The sequence below is a fragment of the Hipposideros armiger genome, unplaced genomic scaffold (genome assembly GCF_001890085.2).
Source record: "Hipposideros armiger isolate ML-2016 unplaced genomic scaffold, ASM189008v1 scaffold_703, whole genome shotgun sequence".
In the NCBI taxonomy this organism is placed as follows: Eukaryota; Metazoa; Chordata; class Mammalia; order Chiroptera; family Hipposideridae; genus Hipposideros; species Hipposideros armiger.
Window position 1 is genome coordinate 655,833 of NW_017732053.1, and position 8,000 is coordinate 663,832.

General features: G+C 39.6%; 1 pseudogene; it reads left to right on the top strand.

Moving 5' to 3' along the window:
• The first annotated feature begins 273 nt into the window (after positions 1-273).
• On the top strand, positions 274-1,582 carry LOC109373292 (E3 ubiquitin-protein ligase RING2 pseudogene; annotated as a pseudogene).
• The last annotated feature ends 6,418 nt before the right edge of the window (positions 1,583-8,000 follow it).

Consider the following 8,000-nt stretch of genomic DNA (forward strand, 5'->3'; position numbering starts at 1 on the left):
TTTGTGCAATTAAGATTAAACATTTCACTCTCAAAAGTTGAGTGGACCTCATCAAAAAATGTCCCTCTCTTCTGAAAGCAAGTTTAGTATAGATTTTTTAAAATGTTTTTAGCCCGTCCGGCGCCTCCGCCCCCTCGCTCACTCGCTCCTTCCCGCCCTCCCCGCAGCGCTGGCGAGCCGGCTTCCCCTCAGTCTCTCATGAATATTGAGCGGCCCCTGTTGTATTTCCCCAACTCCATTGCGGAAGCCCAGGCTCGCCATATTGTACGGTGGCGCCGGCGGCCGCGGCGGCTTGTACCTGAGTCTCACTCCAGCCGCGGCCAGTGGAGCCCCGGGCTGGGGCAGGCGCCGCAATGTCTCAGGCTGTGCAGACAAATGGAACTCAACCATTGAACAAAACATGGGAACTCAGTTTATATGAATTACAACGAACACCTCAGGAGGCAATAACGGATGGCTTGGAAATTGTGGTTTTACCTCGAAGTCTACACAGCGAATTAATGTGCCCGATTTGTTTGGATATGTTGAAGAACACCATGACGACAAAGGAATGTTTACATCGTTTTTGTGCAGACTGCATTATCACAGCCCTCAGAAGTGGCAATAAAGAATGTCCCACCTGTCGGAAAAAGCTAGTTTCCAAAAGATCACTAAGGCCAGACCCAAACTTTGATGCACTCATCAGCAAAATTTATCCAAGTCGTGATGAGTATGAAGCTCATCAGGAGAAAGTATTAGCCAGGATCAACAAGCACAATAATCAGCAAGCACGGAGTCACAGCATTGAGGAAGGGCTGAAGATACAGGCCATGAACAGATTACAGCGAGGCAAGAAACAACAGATTGAGAATGGAAGTGGAGCAGAAGACAATGGTGACAGTTCTCACTGTAGTAATGCATCCACACACAGCAATCAGGAAGCGGGACCTAGTAACAAACGGACCAAAATGTCTGATGACTCCGGGCTTGAGCTTGATAACCACAATGAAGCAGTGGCTATTGACCCGGTGATGGACGGTGCCAGTGAAATTGAGTTAGTATTCAGGCCTCATCCCACACTTATGGAAAAAGATGACAGTGCACAGACAAGATACATAAAGACTTCAGGTAGGGGCCGGCCGAGTGGCTCAGTTGGTTAAGAGCTTGCTCAAGAGTTTGAGCTCTGAGCAACAGCGGTTCGAGTCCAGCCCGAGCTGAGCAGCCGCTGAGCTGCCAACAGGTAGCAGGATGGCTCAGCTAAAAGAAAAAAAAAAAAGACTTCAGGTAATGCCACTGTTGATCACTTATCCAAGTATCTGGCTGTGAGATTAGCTTTAGAAGAGCTTCGAAGCAAAGGAGAATCAAACCAGATGAACCTTGATACACAGCCAGTGAGAAGCAGTACACCATTTACATAGCAACAGCCAGTGGGCAGTTCACTGTATTAAATGGCTCTTTTTCTTTGGAATTGGTCAGTGAGAAGTACTGGAAAGTGAACAAACCCGTGGAACTTTATTATGCACCCACAAAGGAGCACAAAGGAGCTTTCACTAAAATCGGTTTTGCGAATGAACTTTTTTATAGCCTATTTCTTTATTATTAAAGATGTATCGTCATTACTTTTATGGACAGAATCTTGGATATGTTCAGTTTTCTTCCCGAGCCAGACTAGTTTACACTATTAGAATCTTTTCCCTTAATTTAAGATTTCCTTTTTGGAAGGAACTGCAATTATTAAGTACTTTTTCTTTCCTTTTAAAAATATATCTAAGCTGTATGTCTTCACAAAATATGGTTCCATTTGGAGCACCCTGTGACCCAGGAATTTTTCATAGTTCTCTATTCTTAAGATTCAGTTGGCCATCCTTTTCCTTCCCCTCAAGAGTTTAGGCCTTACAGAATGTTAAGTAATACGTCTTTTGACTTTTTTTCCTGGAATCTTGTATATTTGTAGTTTTCTATATAAACTGTAGTATCTTCATGAAGACCAAGGCTCAAATTTACTGTGCTTAAAAAAAAATTCTCATAGGATTATTATTTTCATGGTATTTTCTTCCATAATATCTCATTTTAAAAACAGGTTCTTTATGAACTTAGTGTCCATTGTCATGCAATGTTATTTTGTTTGCCATCCCCCCCCCCCTTTAATTTTGGAATTTCTGATCCTGGGAAAGAGAATCAAACAAAATCTCAAGTTCTGTGAGAACTTGATTCATTTACAGATTTCACTGAAGAAATAAATATTATATTGGTCTTACGTACTCTTCAAGTATGTATTTAAAGAGGCCTTTTTTTGTATTATTCTGTCACTTCAGTTCCTTTATTATGTGTTTGATGTTTTTCCCTATTACAAATACCAGAGATATGGAGATATTTTGCACTTTAGCCTTGATGAAAACTACAAGATATGTTCAAAGCTTCCCTAATTCTTCTTTTGTTGGTAGCTACATAAGTTAAGAATATGGCACATAGAACTGACAATGGGAAGAAAGAATTTGCTTCTGTTTGAAAAGTGTGTTTAGCATTTGGGGCTGCCATATATCAGTTTATAAATTTGGCACTTTGCTAGTTATACTCTAGAGAAGCAAGTTAATAGTGCTTTTAAGCCTTGCCTTGATCATGTAGTGAAAGCTAATTCTGTAGAAGAATGTCAGCCAGTTGTGTAAAAGTCATTCTGCTCTTAATTTAGTTTTATATTGAGGGACAGTGTTTGGCATTTGGACCCAGAAGGTTTTACGATGACAGGTCAGAAATAAGATGGACTTGTGTGTTATTTTTCATCCCTGTCCTGATGTCAGGCGTGTTTCCCAGTTCATATTACCACAGTATTTCAAAGACATGTTTGCATTGAGAAATTAACCCTAATGGGTTTTCGCCAGGAGAGAATAGTCCTCCAGAACCATTGTAGCTAAAGCCTGTTTAGTCATTGTAACTATTTATATGTCATTTTTGACAGATTGGGGCCAGCTTGATGTTTTAAATCTTCAGCCCAATATGAAAACTTTTAAAGGCTTAATCAATTTTTTACCATTTTATTGAAAAATCTGTTTTTACAGTTTTTTTGGTAACCTGTGCCATGAAATTTGAAACCACCAAAAATCAAGGGAAATTTTGTATTCAATTCCTTTTCTGGTGTAATGTTAAGTTGTATAGATTATTAATGCATGTCCACTCAATATAACCCTGGTTTTGTGATATAACTGTTTAGACTTTATTGGTGACATTAGATTAGTAGTTGCATTAAATAACTAAATTTCCATTGTGATGATTAATTGAAATTTTGTCTTTAAGCAAAAAGCTATTTGTGAATATAAGCTTTGTGTTTAGAGAAAAAAAATGTTTTTAATTGTGTTAAAATATACATAACTTAAAGAAAGTCCACATCTGGCCTAAAGAAACATTCCCTGCACAAACATTGGCATGGCTATCTTGTGTCTCCTTCAGACATTTTTTGGTTTTGGTGAGAATATACTTCTTTTCTTTTGCTCTTGGACCTCACATGTGCTCAAGGGTGTTGGATTGATTAACATGCGTCATTGTGCATCAGCGCCCAGTGCTAGAAGACAACAATGTTTCATTTTTGAAGCATCTCATAATGTGCATTCCTGATCTTTGACAGCTGAGAACAGCAGTTATTTCTGCTGCCTCTTGGAAAGGGGCTTAAGATTTCATAATGATATGCAGGCAAATATTGAAGAACAAAGACATGGAATGAGGGTCACTGTTACTACCTTACTAGTACATATGCTGGAGCTGTTCTCTGGGGTCCTTTTTCCTGGTAGGGAAAGCTGTCAAAATAAACCTTCAGGATAAATCGCCTACTAAACCCAGAAAAACCTGGGATCATTATCTGAGGCGCTCTAGGTGGTGCCAAACTCTAAGAACTATTGTAAAGTTCCAGAGCACTTTATTTCCTCCAGTCTTTAAGGAGCCTCTTCATATTATTCTGAAAGTTCCTGAACCTACCCTCTGATAACTGGACTGGGAATCTTTTCACCTTATTGATTTTTAGGAGGACCTGGGTGGAGAAGAGGGGAAGCTTTTCAAGCCCAGCCAGATCTATCTCCAGAGTTCTGAGTCCCCCAGTTATAGAGGCACCCCACAACTCTGACTCACATGGATATTCAAAATTCATTTCTGACAGATTTGCATCTGTCTTTGAGACTTTTAGATCTGCGTATAGAGGCATTTGATAAACACATGCCCAGTGGATTGTTGTGTAGACAGCATATGATCTTTCCTGAACTCTAAAAATGAGTGGCCAAGCTCTGCTCCAGCTCTACCATGCAGGCACAACAGAGCTTCAGCCTCCACAACCTGAAGGCGATGGTGTTGCTAGGCTTTCTACATCTACATAGCATGGTCCCCCTTTTCCTGGTTTCCTATCACATCTTCTGTACTTCCTTCTGAGCTCTCTGGCTATTAGTGTCCTCGTGTTTCAAGGTCCAGATTTCTACTAACAGTCTGTTACAGGCAATTTAGCCTTTCTCTAACACACTCCTCAAAATCTTCCCAGCCTCTACTACCTGTTTCCAAAGCCACTTCCACACTTTAAATATTGTTATGGGAACACCCCTGTCCCAGTACTCAAATCTATATTAGTTATCTGTTGATGAATTACTAATCACCCAAACTTAGTCTCTTAAAACCACACTCATTTATTATCTCATAGTTTCTGGGGCTCAGTGACGAGGCTCGCTTGTCTGCGGTGGCCACCTGGCTCGTCAGCCAGGCACCTAGAGGGTTAACTTGAGTGGGCTGGATGAGGAGATTAGAAAAGAAAGACACAGAGATGAAAGTTGGGCCCAGCAGGTCCACTGTCTGCTGATGGCAAAAAGTGACACCGTTTATTGTTTGCATACAGTTTTTATAGCAGAAGTAGAATTCTATAGGTAAGGGGTTTTGGGAGCTTGAGGGAGTGGGGAAGCAAATGTTCCCAAAATGAGACAAAGTATAGCAAGTAGAAACTGCTAACAGGCTGGCAGTTCATTCTGTAACTTTCAAGGCTGTTTGTGATGTAGACTTGCAACAGCACAGTGGAGAATAAACTTATCTAGCAACCTTCCCACGCTGCTCACCAGGGCCTGAAAGCCTGTCAGCTTGTCAGCTGCCAGGCTTAACCCTTCCTGCAGACCTCAGGCTCTCCACAGCTCAGGAGTCCAGGCATCATTTAATTGGGTCCTCTGGATCAGGTTCTCTCACCGAGGTTCTCAGGCTATTGCCAGAGACATCAATTCCTTGCCACATGGGCTTTTAAAATGCGAGTTATGCTTATGATATAATGTGAAGTATAAAAAGCATGACACAGTCTTAGACTACGTATATTCCAAAGTGATCATTGTGGTTATTTCTGAGTAGTGCAATCATGGGTAAACTTTACTCTCTCTTCTATATGTTTCTATATTTTTATGTATATATTGTATATGTGTATATATGAGTGTATACGCCTATATATTATATAATAAAGAAATATTTTGAAGTACAAATGCAAGAGTAATTTCTGAGTGCTAAATTGTATGATTACTAGTGACAAAATTTAGTAAAACTCATGGGGAAAAATGAGGAGGTAAGACCAAAATATTTATAAAAGTTACCATGAAAAAAATAGAGTGACTTTATGTCTACTGGATACAGGGCAGATGTTTATTTTAGAGAAAATTATGGCAAAGCTTATACTGTGATTACACAGATAAATAAAAATACTGACAATATATTAGGATAGTGAGATTATTAATGATTTTTCTTTTCTCTCTATCATAATTATAGAAATTTAGGGTATAATTAAAGAAATTTTATGATTAAAATTAACCTTGATAAAGATTTGTTGTGTGTTTATTCTTACAGTGAACTGCTATTAAAAGAAGTTAGAGGAAAAGAAGGTCATCACGGCTAATCTTTAGGAGGGAACATGAGAACTGAGAAAAGTTTGAGGAAAAAGAAAATCATAATTTGTGTTAAAAAATGTTCTGGGACTCTGTGAGGCAATTTAAAGGGTTTAAGGAAGGGAAGTTATATGATCATATTTTTGTTTAAAGATCACTCAAATAGCAGTATGTAGAAGAAATAGAGGGAAGAAAATGGTGCCCGGTAGCCCAGCTGGGAGATGTTGCGGTTTTCTGGGCTCAGACCAAGGTGGAATAAGGGGATGGGCAGGAGGCAATGAATATAAGAAGTATTGAGAAAGGTGAATTTGTAAGACGTGGTGATTGAAAACAACTCCACACAAATATGTGGTACAAAAATAATACAATTTTAAAAAAATCGGACTTGGAAAGGTTAATTATCCCCAGTGGGGAATGGTGATGCTAATGAAAAGTATTTACCTTGATTTCAAAAGAGTTTGTGACTTGATGCAATCTTGGTCTAATTAAGTTTTGTGAAATATGAGCATAAGGAAGAGAAATGTTATTCATCCTTATCTTTTCCTGGAGTTTGGGGGCAAGTATTACAAAACAGTGGACTTGATCAATTTTTCATACATTCCAAAGGCTTTTGAAAGGAAAACCAGGGAAAGAATCCAACAAGTAATGAGATTTTTGCTATGAACCAGGTCCTCCATCTAGGTAGGCAGCAAATGTCCACTGATGATTTAACATTGGAGTTATATATCATTTAGGACTCACAACAGTTTGTTGAATAACTCTTACTATCTCTATTTTATAAAGAATGACACTCAGAAAGGTTCTTTATTAATAATAATAATAGTTGCAGTCATAATAATCAGCACTTCTATAGCAATATATGAGGTAAATACTATTATTATCTACTTTTGACAATTAAAACATAGGCACAACTTTAGCCTCTTGCTCAAGCCCCAGAGTCAGTAAATGGCAGAGCTGAAAGGTAGACCTGTTTGGCTCTAGAGTTTATATTCTTGGCCTTTACAGTGGTGATTCTCATAGTGTGTCCCTGGACCTGCAGGGCCAGCATCCCCAGGGAAATGGTCAGAATGCAAATTCTGGGACCATATCAAAACTGCTGAATCAAGAGTTGTATTTTAACAGACCCTCCAGTGATTCTGATGTTACCAAAGCTTGAGAACACCACCATTATACCATACTATAGCATCTCAATAAATAGCACATAGCCAAAGTCACAATTTCACTTTGGTCTATTCAGCTCCAAAATCTGTTATTTTCCACTCTGCCCAATGGAAAAATTGTTAAAATTTAAATCCTTTTAAGGTGTTGTGCAGCCCATAAGAAACATCTTAAAGAAAGAGGGGAAAAGAAAACAAAAGCATTTACCATAAATGTATGCAGAAATGTTTATGAGTAGTGGCCATATGCCAGGCACTGTGCCTGGTGCTGGGCCTGGGATGGGGTAAGTCACCTCTCCTAAGTGAGCAGAGTAAGCCAACTATTCAGTGCTGGGGCCAATATACACATAAAGGGCTAATGGGAACAGGTGGAAGGATGAAGAGCTAGGAGGTGAAACTTGAACTGTGCTTCGAAGAATGAGCACAAAGGAAAAGAGGGTAGGCAGGTGGAAAAGAGCCTTTCAGATAATATGTATATCAACACCTGCAAAGTCAGCAAAAGATGAAGGGACAAAGCATGGGCAGGCTTGGAGGGTATAAGAGCATGCTGGGAGAGGGGAGACAACCTGGGCACCAAGACAGGGCTGGTAGACTACTCTGTAGGCCCTGGGAAGTGATGAAATGAGCGTAAGCAGAAAACAGAAAGATTATTGCACATTTCCCACCCAAACCACCAGACTTGAATTTCTTCAGCTTTCTGAGCAAAAGTGAGCACCATCTCAGCACTATCTCAAAGGGAGAATGAGGGCAGGTTGTTGAAAAGGTTTCGATGGTTCTGTAGTGGGTCTGGGCAGGGACTGGCCAGAATTTGTAAATCAGGTGAGTTGCTGGCACAGTCTTATTTTTGGAACCCTTAAGTCTATGTGAAGTTCTGGTACTAAAGGTTTATTTTGGAATATATAGGTTTGAATGAGCTTGTGTTAAGCCAGTTTGAGCTTAGCTTGTCTTCCATGTCATAGTTTGGTGCAGTTTATCAGTTTTG